The following is a 24,916-nucleotide window of genomic DNA, read 5'->3' as shown; positions in this document are numbered from 1 at the left end:
AGGTTTAACCTGTGTTTTGTAATCATTGGAACAGTTGTGTAATAATCGTGTGTAGTGGTAATTCAGATTATTTACGAGGACGGATCAATAAGAACTTGTTTACATTGGACTTGAAGACGACGGTGTCAGCTAGAAAGCAAACAAGCACTACAGAGTTCCACATGCGGGCAGTTCTAGGAAAGAAACTTTGTTCATGGAATCCATGTTTAGGTTTAGGTACCGATAGAGAGTGGGGGAATTTATTGACACTGATTTTGGCTAGACGAATGTTTGTTGAGAAAGATTGGCAAGAGAAGGCCATAGATTGGAGCTCAGTCGAACACTAAGAAAAATATGAATTTTTTCACATTTAATAAATAAAATCAAATATATATATTGTTACGGCGTATCCCAGTCCTACTGGGGACGGTAGAGATGGGTGACGTAAAAAAATAAATAAAGTTTCCCAGGTTCCTTGATAATGCGTTGTTATGGGAATGGGACAACCGTCCCGAAGACAACAATAAAATGAAATGTACTGGACAACGAAATCACATAAGAAATAACGAGGACAAGTATAGTCGAAAAATTAACAAACTTTTATTTATATAAAAATGAAATAAAATTCAATTCAAGAAAAGAAAATTAAATATGTCTAATTGAATGAAATGATTTAATGATTCAAATTCTACTGAGAGAAAAATATATCAACAGTCAATGTTCACATAAAACAATAAATCGTCTGCTCAATTAGATACAGGTTCTAGGGTAAGAGAGAGATGTTGGAGAAATGAAAGTTTTGATGGAAAAACTCACTGAATGTCCTTTGAAATGTGACCTTTCTTTTGTCTCCTTTTTTATATATATTTCTTTCGCGTAAATTGTTTATATTTGATTACGCGCACGCAGGTTAATTTTCATATTTTTGTCCTCCGGATTATTCATGTTCCATTACGCGCGTGCGTGTTAATTGCTCCAAGTATTTGTTTTCCTAAGCTCATCGAAACCCTTGATTTATAGTAAAAATTTCACTGCTCCATGGATCCTTCCTTCGCTGGGTTCATTCTTTTATCCAGTCAATATTCTAACTTTGACCGCTGATCAGAACAGGTTTCAAAGCGGTTTTTGCCGTCGCCGCCAACACCAGCTTATGTCGTTGATATTTACCTCCACGACGCTGCTACAACACTGCCATCGCCTTTCGCCGGCTACGCCACCCCGACCTTCGCTGACTTACATCTTGTCGCTTTGAAGCGCGAAGCTCCACTGACTGTTGACAACATTTTTCAGTCCCCCCTCCCTCTATACGGCCTATCTCTCTCTGTTTCTCTATACAGTTTATCTCTCTATATATACGGTTTAGTTCTCTCTATCTTTTCTCTCTCCTCTCTTTCTCGTCTATGAGCTTTCTTTTCTCTTTCCTCTTCCACCCTTCGTTCACAGTATCTCTGTCTCTTCCTTCTCCTCTTACTCGCAGGCCTCCTCCTCCTCCCCTTTTTCTTGTTTTGTTTACAAAATGTGAACGAGCAGACGAGAATGGATCTTTTTGTCTCCAAAAAATGATATAGTAAATAAAATTGACTGAAAATATACCTCCTCTTGGCTAAAAATCAATAAAATAATTTATTTTACATTTTAATGAATGTATCACAATATATATATATATATATATATATATATATATATATATATATATATATATATATATATATATATATATATATATATATATATATATAATTCCAAAGGTAAGAATAAAATTATTCGCCTAGCTGAGTGGGTTTTTAGTGTTTTTACTAAAATATAAAATGTTTTATTGGCTCGAAAAACAAGCAAGTTCAAAAGGTACGCGACCACAAGAAAAAATAATCACAACGTATTTGTTACGCGGCCATTATTTTTTTTTTTTTTTTTTTTTTTTTTTGTGGTTGCGTACTATTTGAACTTGCTTGTTTTTCGAACCGATAAAACATTTTACATCAAGTAAAAATACTAAATACCTAACTAGTTGGGTATAAGAGTTACTTATCTTGCCTTTGGTAATATTTATTTGCTATATATTTAGTTTTTGATCACTTTTTCGAATTTCTGTGGATTGTAAAACAAACCCAAAATTCGTAATAGATTAAAGGAACGCACTATTAGGTTTTCAGATCGATTAAAGAGACGTAATTTGGCAGAGTCTCTAAATTACCTATCATAACACCATTTATTTTCGAAGACTTTCAAAACCGGAACTTGTCTGGATCAGTAAATACGCAATTTTTCCAGACGCATCTTATTATAGATGCATTTAAGCATCTCTATACGATGTTCTGTGTACCGTTTAGTCTATCACATTTAAATTAGAAAGATAATTTCATTCTTTTTGTGTTTTGTGGCATCAGTATATCTGTCGGTCAGTCCGTCGGTCCTGTGCTCTCTCTCTGTCTCTCTGTCTCTCTCTCTCTCTCTCTGTCTCTCTCTCTCTCACGCGCAAGCGCGCACGCGCAAATAAAAAAACAAAAAAACGAACGTTTATTAATTTTAATTTCCCCGCGCATTTGCACAAAAAATACGTTCTTCCAGCAACGACATAATTTCAAATACGCCCACACACTTTTCTCACAAACAACAAAAGTAAAATGGATATATTTCTGGCGAACGTAGTTGAAGACAGTACCACGTGACACAAGCGACCAATGAGAAAATTTAGAAGATTGTCTTTTTAACACTTTTCTAAAAACCAAATACCAGCAGCAATACTCTTGTGCTGGAGCCGGTTCAAAAAGTATTTAAACGCAACAAAACATTCTTCTTCCCTTTTTCCCCCCTTCTTTCTTCTCTTCTCGCTCCGACGTGACACGAGAACATGCCTTTCGTTTTCATCTCATCGTCGTTTTCAAATCTGTTGAAACCATAATTACACATGCCACGCGGGCACCCAAAAATCACACTTATGCACACACGCGCCCATTTCCGTACATTTTCTATAAGAATTAATAACAACGGACTACTTTCCTCATGGGACTTTTGAATAAGGCGAACTTCGCCAGTTAAAACACAAACCTTGAAATAAGGAAATTATTTTCACACAATACTTTCACCTTCTAATCTTATTATTTTAACGGAGGACTTTCATCTAACATGAACTTTTAATCTTAATAATTCCACAAAGGATTTTTCACCTACTTTAAACATTCTAATCATTTCTCAATTCTCATTTCTCAAGAAATCTTGCCGATCGGACTTTGCTTGTTCATCTTGTTATTTTTGTTGAAAGTGCATTTTAAACGAGAAGGGGGGTGTCATTTTGTTTTCTTTCTTTTTTTTTTTAATTATTGGGGGGGGGGCAGAGAAATTTAATTTCACTTAAACTTCTTTTCCCCTATAGTCCGTCTGTTCGTTTATCTTTAAAATCGGACGGACGCATCTTAAAAATGACCGCCTTCTTCCATTCTATTATTTTTATTTATTTATTTGTTATTTTCTGTTTTTCTTTTCTTTTTTTTTCTGAGAAATCATAACGATACTAATTTCGGATCAGGGTCAAGGGACTTTCAGTCAAGTTAAAATAGGAAAGAGATGAAGGAAATATATCGCCTCTGTCTTTTTTTTTTTTTTTTTTGTTTTCTGAAGATTATTGTAAACTGGATAATTTCCCAGGGGGTCATTTATGCATAAGCCAAATGACAACATCAAACCATAAAGGGTTTGGTGTCTAGTGATACGTAAGTAAAAAGGATACATGGACAATTGGCTGTAAATAGATGTCGACCATTCTCGCATGCGAATCTTTTGCCTCTCTAGTTTCTCAAGAACTTTTGATTGTACCTGGTCATTATGCACACACACACATACACGAAAACACACACACATAAATAAATGTACGTATAAAATAATGTATGTACACATACACACACATACACACAATATATATATATATATATATATATATAATGTATTACACAAACACACATGTATATATAATGTATGTACACATACACACATTATATATATATATATATATATATATATATATATATATATATATATATATATATATATATATATATATATATATATAAAGAGAGTAAGAGTGGGAGAGAGAGAGAGTGAGAGAGTACGATTTACTTTGTAACAAGCCATTGGACAAAACAGAGAAGAAAGACCAAGCAATAAATATTATTTTTATATCATGAATACTTCATGAACAAAGGCTAGGCCGTACGCATACACAAAATCTCATGTCTACAGATTATAAGCGACAACATTGTACTATGTACTAGCTTTCCCAGTTCGGCGCTGCCCATGATAGTTTTCATTTTTTTTTTTTTTTTATATTATAGCAAAATGTTTGCTTGTTTTGTATTGCGTATTGTTAAATGGAGTTTAATTTTGTGCTGTCGCCTTACTACTTTAACCAGAAAAAAAAGCAAAAAACAAAAACGAGCAACTTAAAACAATGTTAAATAATTAACGTAATTGAAACAAGATCGGTTATAGTTAGCTAACGTACTTCCTTACTTTCGTCGTAGCGTTACCGGAATCGGTGACAAGGCAAATCAGTTTTGTCTTGCCACCGCTTCTGGTAGCGCTACGCTAGCAGTGTCAGAAATCCTCAGTAAAAATTCGCGGTAAACACTGGAATATTTTGACTTACTGTCTTTCGAAGCTTATAACTTCTTGAAAAATGTAATTCAAACCCTAATTTTTTTAATTAAAGGAGCTAAGGCCAAAAATTAAAAAAAAAAAATAACAGGTTTAATAGCAAATTATGCAATATTTTTTTTTAATCGGTTTTCCTGAAAAAAGATTAAAAAAAACAACGAAATTTTACTTCCGTTGATTATAAAAAATATATATAAATTCCAAAAAATTACTTATCTATAAAAACTAGTATTCGATGAGTAGTTCAATTGTTCAGTGTTAAAAATTTATCCATATTTATACTTATATTCCATGTCCTTTTTAAATGAAATATTTTTTTAAACAAGGATTAAAAACAAACGCGAACTCACATTTTTTTAATTGTTCAAATAAAGGGAGACAAATCTGATTTTATTCGCATTTATATTCCGGCGCTTTGAAGGGGCATAATTTATGTCTTTTTAATGCATGTTGTAAACCAAATTTAGTATTTCGGTCCTCCGTACTTAAAAACCGAACATATTCACACAAAAAAATATTTACTTGACATTCTAAGCATAATATAAGCTGCCACTAAAAAAAAACAACATTCGACGTGGTTTAAAAAAAAAAAGGTTTTACACTTTGGATTTTACAGGTAAATTTCCAAAAAAACTATTCTTTTTTTGTTGTTTTAAGTAAGAATATTTTATTTATTGATCTTTTATCTTCAATTTGTGATATAAAACACTTTGGTACATAAATTAATTATTAAAATTTTAATAGACATTTCAAAATAGAGGGGGAAGAATTAAAAAAAGAACCGTTTGTCCAAAATATTACATTTGGTTTATTGGAAAGAGCATAAAATTTCAAATTAACCCCGAAAATATCGTAAAAATTGAACCAATAGAAAAATTTTGATAGATTTTTAAATTTAAAAAATTGCAAAATATTTAACTCGTAAAATTCAATTGATTTCATTACGTAAAAAAAAAAAAATCCTGCATGAAGGCGCACCGGCACTTTGTAAACACAGTTTTTTTTTAAAATGTGGGGGTCGTCAGGCCTTTTTAGGAACTAACTTCCTCCACAAATAAATAAAAATAAAAAGAAGAAGACTTACATGCAAAACAAACGGAGGTTTATTCACAGAAACCAACCATTAACAAATAAAATATAATTCTCTTTATAATGAGTTCAGAAGTCCTTTTTAAGTGTTCTTATAAAAAAAAGGAGAATGTCTTTTTTTGTTGAACTGTTCATATGTTAAAACATGTTAAGAGAGGCAATAGGTAATGTTCGCCTGTGAAATTGTATGAAGCGCGCGGAGCGGTGAAAATGGAAGAGTGATAGTAACACGTGTGGAACGTTCGAATGAAAATGCAGTTGAGAGAGAGATTTGATGTTTGTGTGTGCTTAAATACTATTTGAACCGGCTCCCAGCGAGCTTAAGAGGAAAAGTTTAGAAAAATGTCCTTGGAGAAATTCCATTGGACGGAAACATCACGTGGGATGCTCTGTACTACGTCCGCTCGTTTTGAGTCGATTTAATATATAAGGCCACGTCGGAATTTGCGTGGGAGTTATTTTTTATTTTTCACGCGCCAACATAATCATAATCATACTGCGCGCCTAAATTGGATTTATTTTTTATAACAATTTTTAATCCGAATCTTAACCGTGTCAACTGGCACAATACTCCCCACAGATTGAAAAAAGAAAAAAAAAATTTTTTTTTTTCAATATGTAATGTATTCCTTGAAATGTTTCGGCCAGTGGACATTCCTACCTGTTTTTGTCGTAGGTTTGATGTTCCCGTCATTTTCTGCTGGACTCCCATGTTCTAAGGGAATTTGTCCTAGTGGGGAAATTGTCTGAGGGTATTCCTCAATGTATGCTGGTTTAATTCGGTCGATCGCGATGTTGTTTTTCCTGTATTTCCTTTGGACAGTAAAATATTTTTCACTTCTGTCCAAAACTTGGTATGGTCCTGTGTAATTTGGACAAAATGGCTTTTTGACTGTATCATTTCTAATAAATACATATTTGCATGTGTGAAGGTCATTCGGCATATATGTTTGTTTGTCAGCCCTCCTGGTGGGTGTAAATTTGAGAGAAGACATTTTGCTCTTTAATTCCGTCACAAATGTAGCTGTGGGTGAAATGTCTGTGTATGCATTAAAATATTGTCCAGGTAGTGTGACTGCTGATCCAAAAACTACCTCCGCTGGCGTGCTTTGTAAATCCTCTTTTATCGTGTTTCGGATCATTAATAGGATTAATGGTAAATTATCTGACCAGTCTGCGTTGTTAAGACTCGTAGCCAAAGAAGTTTTTAGCTGTCTGTGAAAGCGTTTAACGAGGCCGTTCGAACAAGGGTGATAAGCCGTTGTCTTTATGTGGCTTGTTCCCAACAATTGGTTGAACTCTGCGAAGAGTTTCGATTGAAATTGCGAGCCTCTGTCCGTTGTGAGTACTGACGGTACTCCAAAAATCGCTATCCAGTCTTTTAGTATTGTTCCAGCTACTGTCGCCGCCGATGTGTCCTTCACGGGCATGGCTGTTGACCATCTGCTGAACCTGTCGACTATGGTGAGAATGTGGGTGTGTCCTTTTGAGGGGGGTAATGGCCCCACCAAGTCAACATGGATATTGGTAAACCTAACATCGGGCGTACTGAAAGTGCCCAGCGGTGACTTTGTGTGCCTGTCTATTTTATTCTTTTGACAGGATACGCACGTCTTGGTCCAATTTCGAATATCTGTATTCATTTTCGGCCAAACAAAGCGGTCTTCTATTATTTTTACAGTGGCTCGTTTGCCTGGATGAGATAAATTGTGAAAATGTTGAAAAACATGTCGTCTGATGCTTGGCGGTATGTATGGACGTGGTTGTTTTTTTGCTGTATCACAATAAAATGTTGTTGTACTAAAAGGTACGGGCATTTCCTTCAGTTGCAAAGACGTTTTCTGTTGTACGTCAGTGAGTGTCTCGTCCGTCTTTTGTTCTTGTGCAATCAATTTCATACTCAGCGAACTGGAATTTAGCGAAGTTATTGCAGCTTGTGATAATGCGTCCGCCACGATGTTTTCTTGTCCCTTGACGTATCTGATATCCGTGGAATATCGAGCAATATAATCAAGATGTCTGATTTCTCTTGGGCCATATTTATCTACATGTGTATGCAGTGCATACGTTAACAGTTTATGGTCAGTGTAAATACAAAAGTTTCTTCCTTCTAACAGATGTCTAAAATGTTTAATTGACAAATAAATTGCTAATAGCTCCCTTGAAAAGGTACTGTACTTTGTCTGTGTCTTGCTCAGTTTGGCTGAGAAAAACGATATAGGGGTCATTGTATCCCCTGTCAGTTGGTGTATAACTGCTCCTACAGCTAGGTCCGATGCGTCTGTTGTAAGTGTAAGTTTCGATTCTTCACTGTCCTTAATATAATTCAATTTTGTGAAATTGACTAAGGCAGTTTTAGCTTGAGGGAAAGCTTTTAAAGCTGATCCTTCCAGTTTTAATTGTTGGTTTTTCGTTTTGTTCTTCAATAACGACGTTAACGGTGCAAGGATTGTGGAACAGATGGGTAAAAATCGTATGTAATAATTAATTACACCTATGAAACGACGAACTTGTCTAACAGACGTAGGTTGTGAAAAAATCGTAATGGCACTTACTTTTTCGGGTAATGGTGATATACCATCCTTATCAATTGAATGTCCGAGGAAATTTACTTCTTGCTGACCGAAAATACATTTGTCCAAGTTTAATTTTAAACCGTAATGGGACAGTTTTTGGAAAGCTTGTTCCAAGTGTTGTTTATGTTCGTCGAGGTTTCTACTAGCAATTAGGACATCGTCCACGTATGCGAATACGAATGGAAGGTCCCTAAAAACCTCGTCTATTAACCTTTGGAAGGTTTGACAAGCGTTTCTAAGTCCGAATGGTATTCTGACGAATTCGTAAAGTCCAAATGGTGTGGTCAGTGCTGTTTTATGGATATCTTCCGCCACCGGTATTTGGTAATATGCTTTTACTAAATCCAGTTTGGAAAATACCGTGGCATTTTGCAGTCCGATTGCGAAATCGTGAATGTGTGGGATAGGGTATCTATCCGGTACGGTTCGTGCATTTAATCTCCTGAAATCGCCGCAAGGACGCCACGTTGTCGCGTCTGATTTCTGTACCATATGTAGAGGAGATGACCACGCACTTTTGGAAGGTCGGATAATTCCTTGTATCATGCGTTGAAATTCGTCTTTTGCGATCTTGTACTTATCCGGCTTCAGACGTCTGGGGATGGCGTAGACGGGTTGTCTATTCGTTTTAATATAATGCCTTGCATTATGTTTAATATTATCCGTGACTTTGAATGGCTGAGTAAGTTGTGGGTATTTTTGAAACAGCCGACGAATGTACGTCTCTTCAGGTAAGGCAAAACTAATCCCAGTAGACTGGTATCTTGTGGTGATACCTTTAATTACGACTTTTGTTTGGGTCACCAACTTGTGGGGGTTGTCAGGCCTTTTTAGGAACTAACTTCCTCCACAAATAAATAAAAATAAAAAGAAGACTTACATGCAAAACAAACGGAGGTTTATTCACAGAAACCAACCATTAACAAATAAAATATAATTCTCTTTATAATGAGTTCAGAAGTCCTTTTTAAGTGTTCGTATAAAAAAAAGGAGAATGTCTTTTTTTGTTGAACTGTTCATATGTTAAAACATGTTAAGAGAGGCAATAGGTAATGTTCGCCTATGAAATTGTATGAAGCGCGCAGAGCGGTGAAAATGGAAGAGTGATAGTAACACGCGTGGAACGTCCGAATGAAAATGCAGTTGAGAGAGAGATTTGATGTTTGTGTGTGCTTAAATACTATTTGGACCGGCTCCCAGCGAGCTTAAGAGGAAAAGTTTAGAAAAATGTCCTTGGAGAAATCCCATTGGACGGAAACATCACGTGGGGTGCTCTGTACTACGTCCGCTCGTTTTGAGTCGATTTAATATATAAGGCCACGTCGGAATTTGCGTGGGGGTTATTTTTTATTTTTCACGCGCCAACATAATCATAATCATACTGCGCGCCTAAATTGTATTTATTTTTTATAACAATTTTTAATCCGAATCTTAACCGTGTCAACTGGCACAAAATAAAAAAATAATATTTCTATTATTTTTTAAACAATTTTAATAGTTTATTTTGGAAGTATATTCCATAAAGAAAATAAACAACCCACTTTAAAAAGAGAAATTATGAGTTATTTTATATTTTATTCGCAGTTTTGTGTGAGGGGTATCAAAAATTCCCTCAAAATTCTGATACACCTAGCGCTACGCTGGAAGTTAGGAAGTACGTTAGCTGACTATAACCATAAGATCCAATAGAAGAAAAAAAAAGGAAACTAAAATCTGTCAATGAACATTGTGTTCACTTGGTATTAAAACTTTGCATGTTGCCAAATATTTTGTTAAGAATAAATAAATAATTATGTTCTTGTTGTTTACCAGATTTTTTACTGGATGATTCTGTAGTGATATCAGCACTATTTTCCTACGCGCAAGGATTGTGACGTAAGAACACACGCAGGAACATTCGTGATTTGGAGCTGAACAATATGGCCTAACTAACAAAAAGCCATCATGTATATATGTTAATAAAACGTTAATAAAACAACAATACCTCCGTCATTTAATCAATCGATTTTAATATCACAGATTCCATTATTTTTACACTGGAAATTCAGAAGGTTGGCTCTTTTTTTTTACAGATATAAACTTAAGCATTGTTCAATTAGTATTATTGAAAATAATACTAAACAAAGAAAACAAAACAAAAACCGTAGCTATTTTTAAAGCACATCCCTGACCAAAAAAAAAAAAAAAGTGTTCATAACATCGATATTAAAATAAACATTTATTCATAGACGCACGATTATTTTTTTAAATTTTCGCAGCTATACTTAAAAAAAAAAAAAAAAAATTCCAAGTTATAGGCGCACAATATATGCAGCAGAAATATCTCCTGACATGCTATCTTCCCAGTCACGCTCGTGCAGTTTCTGCGCAATCATTAATTTGCATGGATCGAACTGCATATCAGTGTATCTTCTGACTGTTCTGATCAGACAATCCGAAGGCCAAAGCATGTTTACAAGCTGAACGTGTACCTATTTACAATGCCTCCCCACGGGACAGAGTTAGACACCAGGGTCGTTTTTTGACGTGGAGAAATGGTACAAAAAAAAAAAAAAATTGTCTCAGTCGTGAAGGATTTCTCCTCAATCGAAAGAGAACAAGAAATGGAAGTGCAGCATCTGAAGAACAGATACGGTATTTATTTGCTCCCCCACTGAGCAAATTAAGCACAAGGCCGATTTTTAATGTGAGGAGTGAAGGGGAAATGGGGACCAACTCCCCGGGGAGTAGGGGAGCTGGATAGTGACAATTGGTATGAAGGGTTGCCCCTACATTGACCAAGGTCTTATCTGTGGAGTCGCCCCCACATAGGGTCTTTGCTTGCAGTCGATATTTATTTGCTCCCCCACCGAGCAAATTAGGCACAAGGCCGATTTTTAATGTGAGGAGTGAAGGAGAGGGGGAAGGGAAAAGGGGACCAGCTCCCGAGAGGTGGGAAATGGGAGCTGGATAGTGATTTGCCAGCTGGCCCAAGTAGTGTTGCCCCTACATGGACCAGAAGATTGCCACAAGGGCAATGGTCTTTGCTTGCAGCATCTGCCGGAAAAGATACTACACTTTGATCGTCTTTGCTTGCAGCATCTGCCGGAATAGATGGTATTTATTTGCTCCCCCACCAAGCAAATTAGGCACAAGGCCAATTTTTAATGTGAGGAGTGAAGGGAGGGGGAAGGGAAAAAGGGGACCAGCTCCCGAGAGGTGGGAAATGGGAGCTGGTTAAAGGTCAGGTATGTGGGGTTGCCCCCACATCTGGTCTTTGCTTGCAGTATCTGCCGGAACAGATGGTATTTATTTGCTCCCCCACCGAGCAAATTAGGCACAAGGCCGATTTTTAATGTGAGGAGTGAAAGGAGGGGGAAGGGAAAAAGGGGACCAGCTACCGAAAGGTGGGAAATAGGAGCTGGTTAAAGGTCAGGCATGTGGGGTTGCCCCCACATCTGGTCTTTGCTAGTCATAGCTTGCAGCATCTGCCGGAACAGATGGTATTTATTTGCTCCCCCACCGAGCAAATCAGGCACAAGGCCGATTTTTAATGTGAGGAGTGAAGGGGAAATGGGGACCAACTCCCCGGGGAGTAGGGAAGCTGGATAGTGACAATTGGTATGAAGGGTTGCCCCTACATTGACCAAGGTCTTATATGTGGAGTTGCCCCCACATATGGTCTTTGCTTGCAGTATCTGCCGGAATAGATGGTATTTATTTGCTCCCCCACCGAGCAAATTAGGCACAAGGCCGATTTTTAATGTGAGGAGTGAAGGGGAAATGGGGACCAACTCCCCGGGGAGTAGGGGAGCTGGATAGTGACAATTGGTATGAAGGGTTAGCCCTACATTGACCAAGGTCTTATATGTGGGGTCGCCCCCACATATGGTCTTTGCTTGCAGTATCTGCCGGAACAGATGGTATTTATTTGCTCCCCCACCGAGCAAATTAGGCACAAGGCCGATTTTTAAAGTGAGGAGTGAAGGGGAAATGGGGACCAACTCCCCGGGGAGTAGGGGAGCTGGATAGTGACAATTGGTATGAAGGGTTGCCCCTACATTGATCAAGGTCTTATATGTGGAGTTGCCCCCACATATGGTCTTTGCTGCAGTATCTGCCGGAACAGATGGTATTTATTTGCTCCCCCACCGAACAAATTAGGCACAAGGCCGATTTTTAATGTGAGGAGTGAAGGGAGGGGGAAGGGAAAAAGGGGACCAGCTCCCTGAGAGGTGGGAAATGGGAGCTGGTTAAAGGTCAGGCATGTGGGGTTGCCCCCACATCTGGTCCTTGCTAGTCATAGCTAGTCATAGCTTGCAGCATTTGCCGGAACAGATGGTATTTATTTGCTCCCCCACCGAGCAAATTAGGCACAAGGCCGATTTTTAATGTGAGGAGTGAAGGGAGGGGGAAGGGAAAAAAGGGACCAGCTCCCGAGAGGTGGGAAATGGGAGCTGGTTAATGGTCAGGCATGTGGGGTTGCCCCCACATCTGGTATTTGCTAGTCATAGCTAGTCATAGCTAGTCATAGCTTGCAGCATCTGCCGGAACAGATGGTATTTATTTGCTCCCCCACTGAGCAAATTAGGCACAAGGCCGTTTTTAATGTGAGTTAAAAACCAGCTCCCCTTAAAGTAGGCAAAAAGGGGGCACTCTGGTTACCAAAAATAATAATTGTCCCAGTATAGAGAGTTTCCCCTCCATTGACTGGTACAAATTATCTTAAGTGCAGCATCTGCCGGAACAGATGGTATTTATTTGCTCCCCCACCGAGCAAATTAGGCACAAGGCCGATTTTTAATGTGAGGAGTGAAGGGAGGGGGAAGGGAAAAAGGGGACCAGCTCCCGAGAGGTGGGAAATGGAAGCTGGTTAAAGGTCAGGCATGTGGGGTTGCCCCCACATCTGGTCTTTGCTAGTCATAGCTAGTCATAGCTAGTCATAGCTTGCAGTATTTGCCGGAACAGATACTACACTTTGATCTTGGCCCGAAGGCTTCAAGCTGAACGTGTCAGAGACTGAGTAACAGAAAGTCTCACAGTACTGTCTGGTGTTTGAGCGTTTCGAAGTAGCTTTCTTTTCTTTTTTTACATAGGCATCACCGCATTATCAAGGCCAAGAGGCCACTCAAGGAAAGCTTTCTTTTAAGCATCGTCCTGTAGCTCTGAAATTTGCAACTCATAGTTGTATTGATTTTCTATCTGGAACATCATCATGCTGTCCTAAGGTGTGATGAACTCGGAAAGCTCTCTGTGCTGCAGTTACAGATTCACCATTCTTCAAACAGTAAAAACACGATATGCACTACTCCAACAATGAAAGTACACGAAAAGAAAATGGCAAGTTATTAGCTAGATGAAAACATAATTGGCACTTGCATAAGTTCATTAGCTACATATAGTTGAAAGATTAAAATGTGGAAGGTATTTCTGCTGCAGCCTCTATTCCACATTGTAACTTTCATGCTGCTTTATTTTTTAAATCAGTTATCTTGAGAAAGTCATTGAATAATAAAGACGAAACATATAAACAATTTTCCGTTTCTGTTTTTCGCTTTTCATTAAGTCGAATTATTCATATTTTTTTACTAAAGAGTCACTAGTTATCAAGACCTAATAGCCACTCGAGGATACATGTTAATGAGTGTCACGTGGACGGTTAGACAGCACAACGATGATTGGTAATGATGGCAGAATTTGATTAAAAAGGCAGCTCAACAAGAATTAGTTAACATTGGACTTGAATATGGCCATGTTGTAGTCAATCGGAAAGCAACATTATGGCATTGTTCGGTGTACGGAAAATTCTAGGAAAATAACTTTTTTTTTTTATAGAAGTTTGTTTATTTTAGGCACAGAGAAGGAGATGGAAATGATTGACAGTAGTTTTTTTTTTTTTTTTTTTTTACATGGGAGTCACCACTTATCAAGGCCCGGAAGCCGCTCAGGGATAAGGGTTATTGCATGTACAGTAGTCAATGGGATAATATCGTAGTAATCGTTAGTAATGGAGATTTGATAAAGTGTCTTACTTAAGGGGTGGTTTATCAGGAATTTGTTTATGTTGGACTTGAAGACATCCAAGTTGTAGTCAGGTGGGAAACAGGCAAACGGAAGAGAGTTCCACAAGCGTGCACTTCTAAGAAAGAAGCTTTGTTCATGGAATCTACGTTTTGATTTAGGCACAGATAAAGAATGGGGAAAATTATTGACAGTGGTTTCAGCTAGACGGATGTTTTTCGTGAAAGATTGGTGAGGGGGGACTAGAGATTGGAGCTCGGACAACCACTTGCCATGGAAATAACGATAAAACAAAGACAGGCTCGCAACGTCTCTTCTGTGGGAGAGAGGTTGGAGGGAAGAGAAAAAGGCGTACCCCCACTACGCCACGAAGTCTATTTTGTACTCTGTCAAGGTAGGATAGGCTGCTCCTAGCAGCTCCTGCCCAGATGTGGCAGCAGTACTCCATCCTTGGACGTATTTGGCTTTTGTAGTTGTAGCTAGACGAGTTTTTGTTTTGAATGTTTTCCAGGGGGGGGGTCGAACACCTGGCATGAAAATGATGAAAGAAGAGGACATCATGGACTAGATTTCAACGTCGAAGCAGGTTGCTCTAATCAGCTCCTCCCTAGATGTGACAACACTACTCAGTTTTCGTCCATATTTGGCTCTCATACGGGTATAGGATTATTTCGAGAGTAAGATACCTTCTAGCGTGGTAGAATGGTCCAACCATTTTTGTAGCAGTCTTGACAACGAATTTGATGTAAGTTTCCCATTTCAGATCAGGAGTGAAGATCAGGACCAGTAGCATGTGAAAGCAGAAGGTTTCTTCAAGACGAGGGCAATTTATTTCAAGTGGGACCAAGTGATGGTCAGTGCATTGGTGGTGGAAAAAAGGAAAACTTGGTTTTCGACGCATTAAAAGTAATCAGCCACCCTTTTCCTCATTGCAGTACAAGAGTGGAAGAGTGAGAATCAAAAATATCTTAGTCATTCTGCTCTTCGAAGATATGGTTTTATCGCCTACATAAATGTTGACGAATGATTTTAGAATGTGATTTAGAATATTGTTGATGAAGATCAATAAGAGGCTAGGGCCTAGAATCGATCCTTGATTCGCGTCAGTGTGGATACTCTGAACTTCGGACTTATACCAATTAACAACTACTTTTATAAACCTAGAGAGAGAAACGATTTAATGTGAGAAGACATTTTCAGATATTTCATAGCACGAAATCTTACGAAGTAGGACTTTATATCAAACTCTATCAAAGGCCATTATATGTGAAGAGCTATTGCTCTAGAAACGAAGCCTCCGTCAATAGATTCACTGATTCTGTGTATTGTTGTCAGTACATCAGTTGCTGATCTCGCAGGATGAAAACCATATTGCTTGTCATCTAGTAGATTGTTTTTGCTAAGATGATTGACAACTTTTCAATTTAGCATAGATTCACGCAACTTACTCATGATGCACAGAAGCTTTTTAAGAACTATGATTGAAATATTATCAGGGCCAGTTGCTTTGTTGGGAGGAATGGTTTTGATAAGTTTGGCAACATCCTGGACAGATATATATATATATATATATATATATAATTATTTTCACTGTCAAAGAACATCACAGCTCACAAAAGCCATGACAGCCAACAAACCGAGACTCGAGTTTTGCCCTCATTTAGGCTCATCAGTTAGACATATTTAAACTCAGGATTCTAAACCCGAGCCTTTTGCATGCGAGGTGAGTACACTGTCACATGATCAAATGCATCACACACAGAAAAACTAACACAGGCCAAGCAAACTGCGGCGAAATTCGACTATAGAATGAACCTACTTCATCTCATACAAGGTGTGTGGTCATCCAACCAACGAGAACCTAAGCCAACGTCTCACAAGTAGGATTTTTATATTTGCTAGGATGATGCCATCCAACATGCTAACCTAGCAAGCAATTAGTAATAGAATTTTCAGAATGTGAAAGAGTATATAATTATTTCCACAGTCAAAGAACGTCATTATAGCCAACAAACTGGAAGTCCTCATTTGGGCTCATGTTTCATGAGCCAGTAAGAGAAGGGTATAAAGTTGTAGCACTCTTTCTGAAGTCAAGCCTGGGTCTTTTTGTACTTGTGATCCGGTGCCGAGTCCTGCTGACACACCCAGGGTTTGCCAGCGGCCATCTGATTGTACCAGGGAATCACCACACGCTTTAACACATCCAGGTACACTTTGGTGTTGAGTTTCAAGCCGACTTGGAAGATGTGAGGTGGCAGGATGTGGCCCTCACTTGAAACCACACCAAAGGCCTTAATCATGGCCGAAAACTGTGTTGAACTGTGCTCTCAAGCGTTAAACAGTTTGGATTTCATTTTGAGAGTGCTGGCAATGGTCCTGTTGTCATAACTTGAATCGGTAGAGAATATGGGTTGTACAGCGATGCACATCTCACTCGTTGAACATTGTGTCACTTTCAGACATCGTGTTTGAAATTTGTACACAACTGGCCAACTAGTAGATGGTCTGCAACAACAACAAAAAAAAAGAAAACCGGGTTTCTTCAACCGGAAATGGAATCATGTCATCTTTTCTATCGACATCATTCCACCCTCTATTTCAATGTAAACGCTTGGAGTTTTAAGTGTTTGTGTAAATTGTTGGTTCAAAGCAGTTAAACAACTTAATTGGGATTCAACAAATAACTTCTATGGATTTATTAAAATCCTTTCCAATAATTATTGAGAAATCGTCATTTTCTTTTTTGTTTTCTTGAAATGAATGATTTTTTTATAAAAAGAAAAAAACTCTGTCTTTTTTTAGTTGTCCAGTGATAAAGTGAGTTAGTTTTTCAATGATTCACCATTTATAAGTAGGGGAAAAAAAGCAATTACTTCTTAGTTTACAATGTCTTACTTGGAAAGCGGTCTATAACATATATTAATCCAAGATATCTACTGTCTGGAATGTGCAAGAGGCATTATTCTCGAAATATCTTTGACCACAAGAGAAAAACAAAGGAAAAGAGTTACTTCCCTTTCAATGCATTTTCTAGATGTTTCATCTAACACATACCAAAAGATGCTATGAAAATCAAGCTACAAACGATAATTAGAAACACTATTTTAGACTTAAGCCTAATAGAACAAAAACTGCTGTTTCAAATCAAAGCTTGATAAACAAAAGAAAATGCAATTTTAAAATTATGAGGTGCCTTCAATAAGTTTCCAGACTTTTTTGTACACGTATTTAAAATTGTCGTAGACTTCTGATAATTCAATATGTTATAGTTATACATTTTATTAGATGGTTGACCAATTTTTATGATTTCAAGTTCAAATTAACAGCTACAGCAGGAATTGGAATACATCCTACTAAAACCTGATTGCTGCAGCTGGTGAATTTCAAAAATGCGATGTAAAAGGCACTTTATGCAATAAAATTCTGTTTTAAACTTGGAAAAATGCTACAGAAATCTATGGAATGCTTCAGACTACTTTTGGAACATCTTGCACGAATCGAGCATCAGTTTTTGAGTGGCATAAGACATTTAAGGAAGGCAAGGAGTTTGTGAGGGATTATGAGGGATATGGGAAAAGTGAGGAAGAACAGCAGAGTTGATTGGCCATACAAGGTATTTCATGGATAAGAACCGTTGTGTGTCTATAGAAATTATAAGTGCACAGTTTGATGTCAGTGTGGGAACTGTACACACAATTATTCGTGAAGAACTGAAGATGCGTTAGATTTGTGCAAATGAACAGTCCACAATTCTATCCTTGTCACAGACCAAGATTTTCATCAAGACAGTTTCTCACCCTCCCTATAGTCTAGACCTTGGTTATTCCCTAAATTCAAAGAAAACCTTAGAGGCTGTCGTTATGAGACAATTGAGAAGATGAAAGAGGCCGTGACTTTCATGGAGCCTTCCAGAAGTTGTTGAAATAGTACAACAAATGCATTGCAACCGGAGGAGATTACTTCGAAGGGAACTAGAGTTTCATGTGTGTACTATCAATAAAAGTGCCCATACGAAAAGAAAGTCTGGAAACTTATTGAAGGCATCTTGTATACTTGATGGCTGAACAGAACATCTATTTCGAATTTAAGCTAAAAAGTTAGAAGAAAAAATATTTTAATGCTAATTATAATTATAGAAGAAAAACTATTTTAGACAAAAAATTGAAAAAAGCAATAGAAAAGTTATTTAAAACAAACTAGATAATACAAGATACTATTTTAAACAAGTGTACACATATTATACACATATCAATATTTTATATAACCTAAAAAAAGGTGGGCTCTCTCTACTATGCTAGAAAACTACTTATGCCTGAAAGTATCCTGTACAATTATAAGGCTACCATTTGTCCATGTATGGAGTATTGTTGTCACATTTGGGCTGGTGCATCTGCTACTAGTCTCTCACTCCTGGACAGGGTTCAAAAAAGAGTTGCCAAACTGATAGGTCCTGAACTGTCATCTAAACTTCAGCCTCTGTTCAATCGATGGAATGTTGCATCCTTCTGTCTGTTCTACAAATGTTTTAATGATGAATGCTCTGACGAACTACAAGCACTTGTACCCCCTCAACGTAAATACCCCCGACAAACCCAACATGCAGCAAAATCCTACCCCTACACAGTAGAGATATGTAGGTGTAAGAAAGCCTTCTACTGTAATAGTTTCTTCTTCAGAACTGCTATACTTTGGAACTCCGTTCCGGTATCCTGCTTTCCCAACTGTACTGACATGCAGAAGTTCAAGTGTAATGTGAACAGACATCTTTCTACTCATCTTCCTTCATAATATCCCTGCAACTTATGTTCCCGATACTAGCCCCCGCCCCCTACTTCAAAGTGGCACTGTGCCTTGTTTGGGGCGAAAATAAAATTTAAAAAAAAGAAAGAAAGACTTTAAGTTAACCGAACTCAAATTTTAGATTTAAAAGTTATGACTATTGTCTCAATCGACACTCCAGATGATAGGCTTTTATCCCTCAGTGGTGCGTGTAGAGAAAAAGACGACACCCTATAAGAAGAGTACCTTTCGTGTAAGTCTCCGCTCCCATGAACATTTGTATATTCTTTGTATTTGGAAAATAATATGAAATAATGATGTTATGACGGAATAGACTGAAAAATAAATAATTTTCTGAAAACGGAAGGAAATAGGAATTATGAATTACCAAAGCCTGTTTGACGTTAACAAAATAATATTTATTATTACAAAATATATACATGAGTATAAAGAATTTATTAAGAAAAGACAATATGGCACAATCACGTTGACACAGCGGTTCTCGCCAGATCACTGAAGTTAAGCAACGTTGAGCCTGGCCAGCACCAGGTGGGTGACCATTTGAGAAGGTGAGGTGCTGTATGTACCACGAGGTAAAAATACCAGAGTGAGAAACGGGCGAGGTCTATCTTTCTCTCGAGGGTAGATAGGACTCTCTTAAGCCATGGTAGGCACCCCATCTAGTGATGGCGTCACGATAAAAAATACCCTTGATAGCCCTGGCGAAGCATCAAGTATTCAGCTACCGTCAAGATTTGAATTGCACTACAAACTCGTGCAGTAAGTTCAATCTCGGTTACGGCCGCGTTGGACGGATGGATGGATAGAAGAAGAGAGTTCGCCTACGTAATTGTGTGTGTGCACTGTTGAAAAATGCAAGTGCATTGAAAGGAATTGTAGCAAAAAGAAAAATATCGAAGTACGGTCGTCTTTGATGTTGTAAGAAAAATACAAAATAGATAGTCACATGACCGACTTTTATCATTTTAGGAATTGAAGGTGTTATGCTTAAATTTTATTGAGATCCGGGAACTTGATTAAAGGACGGTGAAACTCGGGTTCTTTGAGGAGTCACAACATAATTGAGGGCTTAATGCATACAACTGAGAGTGTCCGGCGGACACAGACGTCGAAAGACATAGCTTCTGAATCACTACTTATAAATTCCTTGTTTATTTCACCTTTTATAGCTGGGAAGAAATTAAGTTCGATTCCTGAAAATATAACTTCAAATTTCAGCACGAGTGCTTTCTACTAATTGGAAACATAATACATTTATATTTATTATTTTTACCGGGTGTTCTGCGTCGATCCAAATGTGCATACAGCATTATGCACCGTTTTTGTTTGGACAACACAGGGTGGACATCTTGTGTTCTGTGTGTTCACTACATACCTTCATAAAGTTTGGTCATATAGGTTTTAAAATAGTAACATTTAATTAATGAAAACAAAGAACCTGCAAAAAGAAAAAAAAAACATCTCATAGAGACAACAATAAGAGAGGAAAATATTTTTTAAAATATTTTTTGATAATAAGTACAATATTTTTAAATAATAAGTAAGATATTTTTAATAATAAATAAAATATTTTTAATAATAAGTAAAATATTTTTAATAATAAGTAAAATATTTTTAATAATAAGTAAAATATTTTTCAATAACTAAAATATTTTTAAATAAGTAAAATATTTTTAAATAAGTAAAATATTTTTAAATAAGCAAAATATTTTTAAATAAGTAAAATATTTTTAAATAAGTAAAATATTTTTAAATAAGCAAAACATTTTTAAATAAGTAAAATATTTTTAAATAAGTAAAATATTTTTAAATAAGTAAAATATTTTTAAATAAGTAAAATATTTTTAAATAAGCAAAATATTTTTAAATAAGTAAAATATTTTTAAATAAGTAAAATATTTTTAAATAAGTAAAATATTTTTAAATAAGTAAAATATTTTTAAATAAGTAAAATATTTTTAAATAAGTAAAATATTTTTAAATAAGCAAAATATTTTTAAATAAGTAAAATATTTTTAAATAAGTGAAATAATTTTCATAATAAGTAAAATATTTTTAATAATAAGCAAAATATTTTTAAATAAGCAAAATATTTTTAAATAAGCAAAATATTTTTAAATAAGTAAAGTATTTTTAAATAAGCAAAATATTTTTAAATAAGCAAAATATTTTTAAACAAGTAAAATATTTTTAAATAAGTACAATATTTTTAAATAAGCAAAATATTTTTAAATAAGTAAAATATTTTTAAATAAGTAAAATATTTTTAAATAAGCAAAATATTTTTAAATAAGTAAAATATTTTTAAATAAGCAAAATATTTTTGAATAAGTAAAGTATTTTTAAATAAGTAAAATATTTTTAATAAGTAAAATATTTTTAAATAAGCAAAATATTTTTAAATAAGTAAAATATTTTTAAGTAAGTTAAATATTTTTAAATAAGCAAAATATTTTTAAATAAGTAAAATATTATTAAATAAGCAAAATATTTTTGAATAAGTAAAATATTTTTAAATAAGTAAAATATTTTTAAATAAGCAAATATTTTTAAATAAGTAAAATATTTTTAAATAAGTAAAATATTTTTAAGTAAGCTAAATATTTTTAAATAAGTAAAATATTTTTAAATAAGCAAAATATTTTTAAATAAGCAAAATATTTTTAAATAAGTAAAATAGTTTCCATAATAAGTAAAATATTTTTAAATAAGCAAAATATTTTTAAATAAGTAAAGTATTTTTAAATAAGTAAAATATTTTTAAATAAGCAAAATATTTTTAAATAACTAAAATATTTTTAAATAAGTAAAATATTTTATAATAAGCAAAATATTTTTAAATAAGTAAAATATTTTTAAATAAGCAAAATATTTTTTAATAAGTAAAATATTTTTAAATAAGTGAAATAGTTTTCATAATAAGTAAAATATTTTTAATAATAAGCAAAATATTTTTAAATAAGTACAATATTTTTAAATAAGCAAAATATTTTTAAATAAGTAAAGTATTTTTAAATAAGCAAAATATTTTTAAATAAGCAAAATATTTTTAAATAAGTAAAATATTTTTAAATAAGTACAATATTTTTAAATAAGCAAAATATTTTTAAATAAGTAAAATATTTTTAAATAAGCAAAATATTTTTGAATAAGTAAAATATTTTTAAATAAGTAAAATATTTTTAGATAAGTAAAATATTTTTAAATAAGCAAAATATTTTTAAATAAGTAAAGTATTTTTAAGTAAGCTAAATATTTTTAAATAAGTAAAATATTTTTAAATAAGCAAAATATTTTTAAATAAGCAAAATATTTTTAAATAAGTAAAATAGTTTTCATAATAAGTAAAATATTTTTAAATAAGCAAAATATTTTTAAATAAGTAAAGTATTTTTAAATAAGTAAAATATTTTTAAATAAGTAAAATATTTTAAATAAGTAAAATATTTTTAAATAAGTAAAATATTTTTAAATAAGTAAAATATTTTATAATAAGCAAAATATTTTTAAATAAGTAAAATATTTTTAAATAAGCAAAATATTTTTTAATAAGTAAAATATTTTTAAATAAGTAAAATATTGTTAAATAAGTAAAATATTTTTAAATAACTAAAATAGTTTTCATAATAAGTAAAATATTATTAAATAAGCAAAATATTTTTGAATTAACTAAAATATTTTTAATTAAGTAAAATATTTTTAAATAAGCAAAATATTTTTAAATAAGTAAAATATTTTTAAATAAGTGAAATATTTTTAAATAACTAAAATAGTTTTCATAATAAGTAAAATATTTTTAAATAAGCAAAATATTTTTGAATAAGCAAAATATTTTTAAATAAGCAAAATATTTTTAAATAAGCAAAATATTTTTAAATAAGCAAAATATTTTTAAATAAGCTAAATATTTTTAAATAACTAAAATATCTATAAATAAGCAAATATTTTTAAATAAGCAAAATATTTTTAAATAAGTAAAATATTTTTAAATAAGTAAAATATTTTTAATAATAAGTAAAATATTTTTAAATAAGTAAAATATTTTTAAATAACTAAAATATTTTTAAATAAGCAAAATATTTTTAAATAAGCAAAATATTTTTAAATAAGCAAAATATTTTTAAATAACTAAAATATTTTTAAATAAGCAAAATATTTTTAAATAAGCAAAATATTTGTAATAATAAGTAAAATATTTTTAAATAAGCAAAATATTTTTAAATAAGTAAAATATTTTTAAATAACTAAAATATTTTTAATAATAAGTAAAATATTTTTAAATAAGTAAAATATTTTTAAATAAGTAAAATATTTTTAAATAAGCAAAATATTTTTAAATAAGCAAAATATTTTTAATAATAAGTAAAATATTTTTAAATAAGCAAAATATTTTTAAATAATCAAAATATTTTTAAATAAGCAAAATATTTTTAAATAAGTAAAATATTTTATAATTTTAATCGTGTATAGTCATAGGATGAATTGCCAAGTTTTTATTCGTTCGTTTGTGGTTATTAGGTTTAAAATACAAAGCAATACTCTCTACTATTATATAAGATGAACTTTGTATGTATGTGAGAGAGAGAGAGAGAGCTCGTTTCATATGGACTCCTAAACTGCTGGGCCGATTTTTTTTTTTTTTTCAATTCGCACAAATGTACTTCATGTGTCTGGTACAGATAAGTTTTGTATGGGAATGGCATCGATAAGTATCAATAATCGAAAAAATCCGATGAAAAAAGAAAGTCATGGTTAATTTCAGAAGCGTTTTGTATGGGTAGTTATTCGATACAAGTCCCGGAGATGACGAATTCTCAGTAGGCAGTTGGTCTGTACAGGTTCCGGACTTCATAATTTTGCAGCCAAAGAGCAGAAGATCCTTCTCGTGTTGACACGAAGAAAATACACGCAACGTTATTAAAAAGGCTTACTTTTTATGGAGCCTAATTGTTTGGATATCTGCAGTAGAACGGACTTGCCTAGATCCATATTGTCAGTCAGAAAGAAGTTTATTATCTATGAGATGGCGAACTATTGCTTGATTGATTAAGCACTCAAAGACTATGGCAAAGAGAGAGAAGAGGCTAATAGAGCGATAATTTAGTGGGCCAGTTCTTTCACCAGAATTCTTGAAAACTGGTACCGCAGAAGCAATTTTTCAGCAGTCCGAAAAGCAAGATTCGGTAAGATATTTGTTAAATAATTTGGAGACAACCGGAGCAACCTCAACAGATACATTTTTGAATAGTATAATAAGGATGCGATCGAGTCCACGTGCCTTCGAGATGTCTATTTTTACGGCATCATGAATAAGGAGATAGGTGATTTTAAGATCATTGAGTGCGGCTTCTGTACACAAAGGAAAATTTGGGAGAGAGTGGCTTGTTGGGTCTAAAGTGGAGTTGGAGGCAAACTTTCAGACAAACGGATTTGCCTTTTTGATTGCTGTGAAGACAATCTCAGGGTTGTTGGATAGAAGAGGAATTGTTGATTGACCATTATTTACTATACTATTGCGAATTCATATTTTCAACGACTCAATGCATTTTCTGGTGACTTCGGAATGTCTTCTCTTGGCTGCGGCTATTTCACTCTTACAATTATTTCTAGCTTCTACAAACTTTTGCCCATTTGTATTAGACATGTCGGATAAGTCAATTTCACAGATGAAATCAAATTAAATATGGCGTTTCATTCTGCATCTTGTGGGATCGGGGAGATAATTATGTGTTCCTTAGTCAATCGCAGTATAGTAATTAAAACAGTAGTCTGGTAAAGATAATAATTAAAACACATCCTTATAAAACTACATTTAATTTTTA

The 24,916-nt window shown here is 34.1% G+C and overlaps 1 protein-coding gene across 3 annotated transcripts in view; it reads right to left on the bottom strand.

Moving 5' to 3' along the window:
* The window catches only part of LOC145269813 (diphthine methyl ester synthase-like), a 902,043-nt gene that overhangs the window by 819,141 nt on the left and 57,986 nt on the right, over nucleotides 1–24,916 (bottom strand). Inside the window, exon 1 of one of the 3 annotated variants that reach the window (XM_080125549.1) lies at nucleotides 796–1,194. The exons of the other annotated variants lie outside the window; for them this stretch is intronic. The gene's annotated coding sequence lies outside the window, so the exon portion shown is untranslated. Of the gene's footprint in view, nucleotides 1–795; nucleotides 1,195–24,916 lie in introns of those variants that run through there. 3 annotated transcript variants of the gene reach the window in all.

Source organism: Euprymna scolopes, chromosome 4 (genome assembly GCF_053919585.1).
Source record: "Euprymna scolopes isolate OS-2025 chromosome 4, ASM5391958v1, whole genome shotgun sequence".
NCBI classification, from domain to species: Eukaryota; Metazoa; Mollusca; class Cephalopoda; order Sepiida; family Sepiolidae; genus Euprymna; species Euprymna scolopes.
Note: the sequence above shows the minus strand (reverse complement) of the source record. Positions and strands in the feature narration are given on the sequence as shown.